At 31.4% G+C, this 8,461-nt stretch overlaps 2 long non-coding RNA genes across 3 annotated transcripts in view; one reads left to right on the top strand and one right to left on the bottom strand.

Moving 5' to 3' along the window:
- Window positions 1-4,451: 4,451 nt before the first annotated feature.
- LOC106681118 (uncharacterized) overlaps window positions 4,452-8,461 on the top strand; it is a 17,992-nt gene continuing 13,982 nt past the window's right edge. The window contains exon 1 of the long non-coding RNA XR_010842660.1: window positions 4,452-4,593. This is a non-coding gene — a long non-coding RNA (uncharacterized lncRNA). The remainder of the gene's footprint in view (window positions 4,594-8,461) is intronic.
- LOC106681119 (uncharacterized) overlaps window positions 4,587-8,461 on the bottom strand; it is a 14,849-nt gene continuing 10,974 nt past the window's right edge. For both annotated transcript variants that reach the window (XR_010842661.1, XR_010842662.1), the window contains exons 3-5: window positions 6,620-6,784; window positions 5,894-5,974; window positions 4,587-4,708 (exon numbers count right to left, since the gene is read on the bottom strand). This is a non-coding gene — a long non-coding RNA (uncharacterized lncRNA). The remainder of the gene's footprint in view (window positions 4,709-5,893; window positions 5,975-6,619; window positions 6,785-8,461) is intronic.

Here is an 8,461-nt window from a genome sequence, read left to right as displayed (position 1 = left end):
TATATTAGTACTTTTTAAGAGTGTAATGTACTAAATCAAAGATTGTGCAAGAATCTGATTTTGTCAAAACCATGCTCGACCGCCAGATTTTTAACCAATTAAGGGTACCTATTTCCTAAAGTTTGGTAGATCCCGGAGACCTCAAGTTACAGTGAAACAGAAAATAATTATTTGCCACAGCCGGATTCGAATGCGGGCCCTCTAGAGTTAGTAGCATAGTGCCTGAACACTTAGTTACCTGCTCCCTGATATACATTCACATAAACGGTTTCCCACTATATGTCTTCACTCTCTTAACCGCTACATTCTTTCTTTCGTTTTCGATTTGTGGGTTTATCATTTGGTGAGTCATAATGGAGGCTTTTTGTCTAGCGCTCTTAGCTCTGCAACTAAGGAATTTCCAATTGAATTGATTATATTTTTTTTTATGTTATACTGATTCTGATAAATCAGTAAATGAATTCACATCGGGCCTTTTTCTGATCTGACGCGTACTAAAAATATAAATTGACGAAAACCACAACAATCGCTTTTAATGGTTTAAGGAATAGCGGACAAATTTAAAGGACCTATCATTATAATTTGGTTCAGCTTGACCGACCAAGAAGCAGAAAAAGCTATTGTAATGAAGACGACCTAATAAATAAATACGATGGCGAATTCATTCGCGAAATTTAGTTTTTAAAATGAACACGTATTAAAATAATTTACAATGTTGCTATTAGGTATTTTATTATGATACAGCATAATTATGTACGCTGCAGAGGAAAGAAACTAGAAGAAATAAAATAATTAACATAAAATAGACCATATGCTCAAGTTATGAACCAGCAAAAAGACAAAACTTGCAGAGTTTTGTTTGATTCACCGCTAGGGCGGGTGAATATATATGTATGTTATGTAAATAGAATCAAATGCCTTTTACGGCCAAATAATCGATCTAATAAAGAAATACCAGAGGAAAAATCTTTATAACGTCAATAAATAATAGTATTAAAAAGTATCCTTTAAAAGGTTATGTTAATCTTAAGTTCTTTGTCAAGACCTTTTTTTTCTTGTCAAGATTGTTTTTTTTTTGTTCCATTCTATTCTGTTTAGTTCATCTTATAAACTTGTTTGTTAATTAACTTTTTTTTTTCCGTTTAACTCCTCGGCAGTTTCTGTCCACCTTAATAATCATAACTTCCAAATCTAACACAGCACAGCTTCTCTAAAGAGGATATTAGAGTCGAAAGGGAGAATAAGACACCCCGCCTGCAGGATCTCTAAGACAAGGAAACTGTGGATTTATGTCCTTGGAGTACGTTCATCAGAGTTATGGGCTATCAGGACTCATGGGGTCCTCACAAATTATTATGAGTGATGAACGTAATCTTATTAATCGGCTTCTTTATATTGAGAAAATGAAAACAGTTTGGTATATAATAAATGATATTTTATAGGCACATACATCTTCTTGAAGTAAAATCAAAACGTTTTGTTAGAGATTAATTTTAGACACATATTGGCAACACAAAAAGGTTAACAATAAAATAAGTAATACAATTGTGGATAGTGTCGATTCATCAACCTATGGGGAAAATATAAGAGCTCTTTTAATATGGGTACAAAACATCCTATCGCTGTACTCATAATTCAACTAATTTTCAAATTAAATTGGACTGATCAGTTAGTTCTGTTAATTTGGATACCAGGACACAAAAACGTTCCGTACAATATAGTACAAGAAAAAAGGCAGTTATTTCACCCCAATTTTTTATTACTTAATTGAAAACTAGGTATAATTACGAGTCAAAATTGATGAGTCTGCCAAGTAGAGGTGGGGGGAATAAAAACTGGCGGCTGTTTTTAAACGTTAATAATAATTAATTTTTTATTCGGAGCTCTATATCTTTACAACTACCAAAAACAATAGAAAATCTAAGAGAACATCATATAAAGTAGAGTAAATTTACTAAAATGAAAGCCCAACAGAGCTATTTACGTTCAATAGTTCTTGAGATATAGCTTTATTAAAAGCAACATTTCATACAAATGTTGTATGGAACGTACTGAAATATAACTATAGTTATACATAGTATAATTATTATCCTATATTAAATGAAGTAAACAAAATAATAAATATGAAGATACCATCTCCTTAGAAAATAAAAAAATAAAATTTGGCTTACTTTGCTCAATCAGTAGACTGAACAGTAGAGTAGTTAATAAACAGGATAGGATAAAAAGACAATCAATTCCAATGTTTCAAAATTATTTTATTAAAATATTGTTCGCTTTGTTGAATATGGATGTTATTGGAAATGTTTTAAAAAAAATTTTTTTTGAGCAATTTCTGAATTTTTATTTATCACTGACATAACTATTGTTCCTTGCAGCTTTAGTTTGGTAAGTTCGGAGCTTCAATATTGCTTAAGCCGTCTAAGAAGTTCTATTGCTCTCCTTATGAGTTTCTTCAATTATATTCAAGTTTCTAAAGAAGTTCCTGCTGATTAAATATTTTTAATAACTAGAATACAGACACTAATTAAGGCATTTCATATTTTATATTGCTCGAAATGGAAATGTGATATAAAGTTTCAGAAATAGCCAGAAAGTATGTTTTTCTTAGTTCATAAAATGATGTTGATAAATGGAACATCTCTCTATTATTAAATGAGAAATACCTACAGTAACTAGGACTGATACCAACTCCGGTATTATTTCATTAAATGAAGAAATTTCCAATTATTTCAGGCAGGGGGAAGTGTAGTTCGTTTGACGTATTTTTGTGGACCTAATGGTGCAAGAAGACCGAAGATTAGTTGAATAATAATAAACTTTTAGTGAAAATCCAGAGAAGCATGCTTCAGGTGATGTTACTGGATAATTGTTATACTTGCACTATATAGCACAACAAATTCCAAAGAGCACCCAAAAGAATCCCGAATTGCTTCCTTATCTTCCACTTAGAATAACTATTGCTTCTATCCTTCAGCTATGGAAATGTGGAATTAAATATAACATGAAAATGCATTGGAAGCTGTAATGCCAAACTCCGAAATTCGATATCGTTATCGTTCTGATTTTGGATTATAGGGATTGAGCTAGCTGAGATAGTAAGGCCTTGCGCTCTTAAATCATTTTTATTCAATAGATTAGTCGTTTTAAAAGTAAACGAGTCCAAATAAAAACATGTTACCTTCACCCTCCGACGCAGATCCTATCCACCTTATCGATTGACTGTGAATGTCCTAGGCCCCGCGCGAAGTACTACGGAAATGCATCACGCGTTTCTTGACTTGGGTTCGTCACTATCACGCCTATTTTTATGAGCGCCAGTTGGCAATTTGGGTATAGGCTACCTGACCGGGTAGAGGCTGTTAGTGAGTATGGTATACTCATTCGGTATGCTTGAAAAAATACCGGGTAGGGCTCCGAACTCGGAACCTTTGGGTTGGTAGATAGGCGCGTTACCACGCTGCTTCCATCACCCCATGGAATCCACATACTAGACTTAAAAAACAAAAAGGGTAACCGACGATTTGGACAATTGTATGGACTGCTAAGTAGAAAATCACTGCTTTCAGTAGACAACAAATTACTACTTAGCAAAACAATAATATAACCTATTTGGACTTATGGAATAGAACTGTGGGGACACCTAATAACTCTAAAAGCAAAGACGCTCAATCCATTCAGTCTAAAGTCCATCAAACAACACCAAATGCTCACACCAATATCCTACATCACGACCTTAATATCCCATTTGTATCAGACCTTATGAAATCCAAATTCACAACATTCCATGAGAATCTCACTCGTCACTCCTTAGACTCCTGGTAAATAGGCCTGTAGTATTCTTACTTTATCTGCGTCTTGGCAGGCGTACACCAAAGGACTCTATATCAATAACTACAACACATCATTTCCATAAATATAATATTTTTATTTTGATGAGATTTTAAATGTTCATGCCAAATTTAGTGGGTTTATCCGTCATGTCGCAGTAATGTTAAAATCATCACCTCACTATTTACCGATCACAAGTAAAGAAGGAAACGAGCTCCGAGGTCCTTATCCCTTGTCTTCTCACACAGAAGTGTGAAAACACTGTATAAGTATCGATGTGACTCAATGTTTTCGTTTGCAGACCATTTTTGTTTTTTAACTTATCAATATTTTAATCATTTTTTATAATGTCCTCTATCATTACTACCACCAATTGCGCAAACTGCGGCATATTGAATCGTATGTTGATAAATAATTTTTAAGTATAAAAAGGAAAATAAATACAACTTATCGACCTTACGTTATGGGTTTTTTATGCTAATACTGATTGGGTACTTCTCTCTCAACTCAGCTCAACTTTCATGGACAGTTTGAAATACAACAAGGTATTAATATTAATCACAAATTAAAGCTTACTAGTAATGAAAAAATTGTTATCAATTTGTGGCGACTGATAAAGAGATTTTTAATTCACACTGAAATTGATTGGTGTTATTACGTGAATATCTATAATGAATATCACACTGACTCTCTTCATTCTGGTTCTTGTTGGAAGTATTGCATCGCAGAACAGCTCTCAATACTTTGAGGAAGACATCGATGGTAAGGGCATTCACAGACCACTTTTCAGTGACACAGTATTCCTTGAAGGAAATATTATATGAACCAAAAAGAATTTGTAATTAAAAAGTTTATAGAATGACTGCACCGGTATATCCTAAAACGGAATAAAATAATGAACGTATTAAATTCAAATTTCAACTATTCTACTTAACTTTTTTTTTTACTATTACTCAAATTTTAATTAGTTCTATCACAGACTGTTTTTATTCTGGACCTTTGTAAATCATAAAAATGATACGGGCTTTTGAGATTGAATTAAGTAATTATTTGATCTTTTTATGTCGTATTTTAATTTTAATTGTATACATGTAACAGTTATATAGAAAAATAGATTACGAAGATTCCTGCTTATAAGAGATCTTTTATTAGTGTTTACAAATGAGCCATGAAAAGCCATATTAGATTGTAAAATGCTAAATGAAAAAAATTAACTATAGAATCACACACAGCCAAGTTTAATTCAGAAGATGTACATATGAGGGGGGAGCACTAAACACCTTGCTAACTTTAGTATCTCATTTTAATTTTATTAAATTTTACACAAAATTTTTAACAGGAATATCTAGTCATTTTTCGCAATAATTTCGAAATTTACAACTTTAATCTTTTTATCCCATTCATCCACAATCCAATTGTTTTATTTACTGCTATTGTACGAAAATGCTTCTACAATGCTTCTGGAATATTCAAACCTCTTGAATGAAATGAACGATGTATTGTGTGTCAATTTTATAATCAGGAACCATATACTATAATGTAATACACCGTATAATACTGTACGTATTTGAAACTAATATATCGCATTTAACCTCGCATATAGCCCATATCAATTGAATTGGACCAGAATGAATCGATTAATTTAACCGAAATTGATCAATTGAATCGAATTAATGAAACGATTTAATCAATTGATTACGTGGAACGTTTTATGTAGTAACCACTGCTAATGAAATTTTACATATAATCAAAGAATACATTTGAACATAGGTTTAATTTTGAAAAATGACTTAGAAAATAAATTAATTATGTAAAACGTTTGAGATTATAATAAGTATGGAAATAACTTCAAATCAAAATATATCATTTACTTTCAAAAATATTTTAATTTTTTTTTCAGAGATTCCAGAAATAATTTATAGCTAATAGGAGCATATTACTTCTTTTTTAAGATATTGAAAACTTTTTTATCAAAAAGTACTAATTAAAATAAATTTAAACACTTAAAGTTAAACACATAAATTGCACAATATAAATAAAAATTCATAATACTTGAACACACCTTCTTCAGATTAGTGCATCTAAATTCACTTCCAGATTCTTTTTTTTTTTCTAAGAAACCATTTTCACATCAACTGGAAACCTATTTTATTTAATGTTTAATGTAATTTATCCATTGAACTGTAAATGATAACCTTAAATATTATTATTGTCAATTTTATAAAACGAGCACATTTCAATAAACTAAAACACACTATTTTAGGCTTAAAACTTTATAATTATTTTTCAAGATGGCACCTCTTAATTAGCTGTAGCAATTAAACCAATTACAAACCGGTAATGATCCAAATCAGAGCAAAGACTATACAAGCTTTCTCTCAAATTAAAGTTTGGGGAACTTCTGTCATCCATATTTATAACAAATGTTTTTTTCAAACAATTTTACTAATTAGACCCCTCAAATTCATGTTCACAATAAAACATTAGGAATTCTTTGATTTTTAATAAACTTTAGTTTTTTCGTATATAAAAATATGGCGTACTTCACAGTGGTGCATTTCGAAGTAGCGTTACTAACAAAATAAAGTAAGTTTCCAATAGCGTTACCAAAAACAAAATTTCTCTCTTTTAGGAAAATTAATATTTTTCAATTAATTTTTTGGCTTATTATTTATTACATATAAATTCTGCAATTGCTTACCCCAAAAACGAAATAAAAAGTTTTAATTTTGCTAAAAGAGAGAATATTTTATTGTATTGTTTGTAAAGTTAGTGAAAATATACTTACCACGACTGTGAAGTAAGCTACTGGTATGATAGGCACATACTGGAGAATTCAACCATTTTTTTTTATCAAGTCTTCGGATATCTACCCTTGATCAATCCACGATCATAAACTCAAGTTTTACAAAAGGAATTATTCATTTTTTAATTATCTAAATATTAAAATAGGCTGAAATGGATAAATAAGTATTATTTACTTTTGCAAAGCATTCAACTTTAAAAAAACAATTTGAAATTATAAGGAAATTGTAAATAATTGTAATACAAATCTCTATTTTTTTGAAAATTGTTTTTTCTGAAAAAAATGTTTAAGATATATTTGGAATATATAGTGTAGGAGAGTATTACGATTGTGCCAGGGACGGAATAATCTAATAATAATAAAGGCTCAGCGAACCCAAAAGTTCGATGCTGATACCACTAATCGCTGTCTACATACATCCTTCCAGTGACATCACTCTAACCCAATTTTACTAAATCAGTTTTAACGCAATCCTCCCATCTACGTTTCGGTCTAACCTTCGGACATTTATCCGTCGGTACATTGTTTATTAAGATTTTAGTAATCCGCTCATTGCTTAGCCCTACAACCTTATACGCCGCAATACTATAACCTGAATTATATTCCCCAGGTGCAGTTCCCTTAACTACCTCAGTGAAGTTGGCCCCCGTCCTCGAAATATTTCAAATTTTTTTTTAGTTCTAGTTAGTATCCGTAAGAGTTCTAGAGTTCTCGATTATTTATAGATATAGTTCTAATGTTTAAAACATCAATAATACCAGTGAAATGCACGCGCGTAAAATACGTATTTTGTGCAATTTCAACACCGAATATCTATTTTATTACCGTATATCAAAACTTTTTGGAAATTTTTTTTTTTCGTTTTCTGGGAGTTCTTTTGACCCCCTAAGAGTTCTAAAAATTATCCTTATTCAATAAATCCGTAATGTTGCCTGCAAAAAAGATAAACGGCTGCGAAGTTGCACAAAATCATGCGTTGTGATTTTTTTATATTAAACAAAATAAATAATTCTTTTTTTATTAGGAATTTTGAATCTCGTATAGGAGCTACTAGAACTCTAAGAACTCATAATTTCTACGTTTTCTCAGCTGGAAAATTTGCGAACAAAAATTTTTGGAAATCTTTTCCTGCTTTTTTGAGTTCTTGTTGCCTCTTCCCCCAAGAGTTCTAAAAATATCCTTATTAAATAAATTCGCAATGTTGCCAGGAAAATAGATATACGGTGTTAAAGTTGCACCAAATAGGTATTTTACGCGCGGGCATTTGACTGGTATTATTGATGTTTTTAAGATCAGAACTGTTTCTATAAATAATCGATAACTCTAGAACTCTTATGGATACTACTAGAACAAAAAAAAATTGAAATATTTCGAGGGTGGTGGGCCAACTTCACTGAGGTTCTTTACCTCAGTGTCGTGTAGACTTCTAAATCTCCCCTTGATTCATCCTTTCTCGGTCCGAATATTTTACGTTATAATTTATTTTCGAAAAACTTAGGCTCTGTTTATCCCTTCGTGAAAGAGCCCGCGTCCCTCATCCATAAAGAACACTGGGGAGGATAATAGTTTTGTAAATTACAATTTTTAACTTTTTAGACAGAAGACGAGAGCTAAACAGTTTCGAATTGAAAAGTAACAAGCTTTTCCCGCCACCAACCTCGTTTTTATTTTCTTATAAATTTCGTTGTTTCTAGTGTGATGGCAAGATTTTTAATATTTTCAACTGAAATAGTCGGCGTTAGCGAAGAGTGTTTGAAATGGGTTTGACCCGGCCGAAATTGTTATCAACATTTATATTTCATTAGTATATTTCATATATATATA

This window comes from Halyomorpha halys, unplaced genomic scaffold (genome assembly GCF_000696795.3).
Source record: "Halyomorpha halys isolate HHAL.00 unplaced genomic scaffold, Hhal_1.1 Scaffold310.1, whole genome shotgun sequence".
In the NCBI taxonomy this organism is placed as follows: Eukaryota; Metazoa; Arthropoda; class Insecta; order Hemiptera; family Pentatomidae; genus Halyomorpha; species Halyomorpha halys.
The sequence above is the reverse complement of the archived record's forward strand: the minus strand, read 5'-3'. Positions and strand labels throughout refer to the sequence as shown.